Source organism: Nycticebus coucang, chromosome X, assembly GCF_027406575.1.
Source record: "Nycticebus coucang isolate mNycCou1 chromosome X, mNycCou1.pri, whole genome shotgun sequence".
Lineage (NCBI taxonomy): Eukaryota > Metazoa > Chordata > Mammalia > Primates > Lorisidae > Nycticebus > Nycticebus coucang.
The window spans coordinates 20781816-20784521 of NC_069804.1; the positions used below are offsets into that span (position 1 = coordinate 20781816).

Here is a 2706-nt window from a genome sequence, read left to right on the forward strand (position 1 = left end):
AAGGGCTCCTTTTTTTCCAGGTCTAAGCAAACAGACTTTTTCTCTCAACTGCATTCTCTGAATAGAAGCAAGACAGGAGAAAAGCAGTTTAAAAGTAAGTCACTTTAAGCTGGGCCTCTTCTGGAGTAGATTTCCTGCCTTTTTGCCCTGAGCTGGGAAGGACTACATTCATTTGCTAATCAACATTGAAGTGCCAATTCCCAGCCAAATGTAATTCTCAAGATCTCCCTATTTACAAAACAGAATAACCCCTGGACAAAAAGACCCATGGGGGGACTTCCCACTTGGGTCCCCCACTCCTCACCAGAGGCTCTGGTGCCTTTCCTTCCTATCTAATAAATCCTATCTTATCACTGATCTCTGTGGTCCATTCTTCAAATCTGCTAGTCCAATGACCTACTGCAGAAAGAAATTTCACCAACAGTAAGGTCCCTATTGTAGTTGTGCCCCTCACCCAGGAGATGTGCCATGTACACTTACATTGTGTCCATTAGCTGAGAGCTCACCAATCCCTCTCCCTTCTCCCCTCTCCCTCCTTCCTCCTTCCCCCTTCCCTCTCCCCCTTCCTCCTTCCCTCTCCCCCTAACTTGAATTAAATTGAATTTTTCTCTTGTATGAGCATGTATTAGTTCATCTGCTGCCTTCATATTAGTATTAAGAATATTGGATGCTTGCTTTTCCATTCCTGTGATACTTTACTAAAGAGAACGTTCTCCAACTCTATCCAGGTTAATACAAAAGATGTAAAGTCTCCATCTTTTTTATAGCTAAATACTATTTCCTGACCACTTCTTGATAAGATTTCCAGCTTTTGCTGAGTCTTATTCACACATTTCTTTCTATTCTGTTATCTTGTCTCTTGTCCAGGGAATGCAGGTCCTTATTCTTCATCTACTTGAGGAAAAGCAGCTATCCAGAAAGCAAGAGAATTCTAAGTCATGATGTCTTAGTCTGTTTTGTTTTTCTATAACCAAATACTACAGACTGGTAATTTATGTGTGCACACATTCATGAGTGGGTTGAGGGATGTGGGGAAGAGAGAGAGAAAGGGAGGGAGAGTAAAGGGTGGCAGGAACCTTTTTATCAGGAACCCACTCCCAAGATAATTAATCCACTCTCATATAATGGTATTAATCTATCCATGAGACCTAATCACCTCTTAAAGGTCCCACCTCTCAACACAGTTGCATTGTCAATTAAGTTTACAAGACATGGACTTTAAAGGAAGTCCATAGCACACATATTCCAAAAATTAAAACCTCAGCTAAGAAAATAAGATCTTTAGTGCTTTGTTCCCTCAGCATTTAATCACTCTGTTCTTCCGAGTCATTGTTTTTTAATCTTTTTTATTTCACAGCACACTGGAACATATACTTAAATTCATGGCATACTTAAGTTACGCTGATAAAAAAAAAAAAAAGAGTAAAGCTCTTTCCTGTCTTGCAAGATGGTGGGGATGAAAAAAGTTGAGAAGCAGGTTTCTAAGGAGAAGAAACCTGTTAATAAAGAGAAGAGGCCTAAGGCCAAGAAAGGGTAGCCCCACTGCAGCCAAAATCCTGTTCTCCTCAGAGGAATAGGCAGATATTCCCCATCTGCCTTGTATTCGAGAAAGGCGATGTCTAAGAGGAAATACAAAGCAGCTAAATCAAAGATTGAAAAGAAAGGGAAGGCGAAGGTCCTTGCCACTGTTACACAACCAGTTGGTGGGGACAAGAATGGTGGTTAAACCATACTCAGGTGGTTAAACTTCACAAAACGCCTATTTATCCCACAGAAGATGAGCCTCGAAAGCTGTTGAGCCATGGCAAAAAAGCATTTAGTCAGCATGTGAGAAAACTGAGATGTAGCATCACACCTGGGATCATTCTAATTATCCTCACTGGGCGCCACAGAGGCAAGAGAGTGGTTTTCCTAAAGCAACTGGGCAGTGGCTTGCTACTTGTGACTGGACCTCTGTCCCTCAATCCAGTTCCTCTACGAAGGACACACTAAAAATTTGTCATCGCCACCACCACAAAAATTGACATCAGTAATGTTAAAATCCGGAAGCATCTTACTGATGTTTATTTCAAGAAGCAGAAGTTCTGGAAGCCCAGACACCAGGAAGATGAGATCTTCACCATGGAAAAAGAGAAATACGAGATAACAGAACAGCGCAAGGTTGATTAAAAAGCTATGGACTCGCAAATTTTACCGAAAATCAAGGCTATTCCTCAGCTCCACGGCTACCTGCGATGTGTGTTTGCCCTGACAAATGGAGCTTACCCTCATAAAATGGTGCTTTAAATTTCTTAAAAAGAACCTAATTAAATGGCTAATAGATAAAAGAGAGGGAGAGAGAGAGAGTAAAAACAGTATATACTTACTGTGCTTTGAATGTCTTTCAAAAATAATTTTATTAGGCTCAGCGCCTGTGGCTCAGGCGGCTAAGGCGCCAGCCACATACACCTGAGCTGGTGGGTTCGAATCCAGCCCGGGCCTGCCAAACAACAATGACGGCTGCAACCAAAAAATAGCCGGGCGTTGTAGCAGGCACCTGCAGTCCCAGCTACTTGGGAGGCTGAGGCAGGAGAATCGCTTGAGCCCAGGAGTTGGAGGTTGTTGTAAGCTGTGAAGCTATAGCACTCTACCCAGGGTGACAGCTTGAGGCTCTGTTTCAAAAAATAATAATAATTTAATTAAGGGTGGCGCCTTTGGTTCAGTGAG

General features: G+C 42.3%; 1 pseudogene; it reads left to right on the plus strand.

Moving 5' to 3' along the window:
- Nucleotides 1-1447: 1447 nt before the first annotated feature.
- Nucleotides 1448-2286, plus strand: LOC128576710 (60S ribosomal protein L6-like; annotated as a pseudogene).
- Nucleotides 2287-2706: the final 420 nt, after the last annotated feature.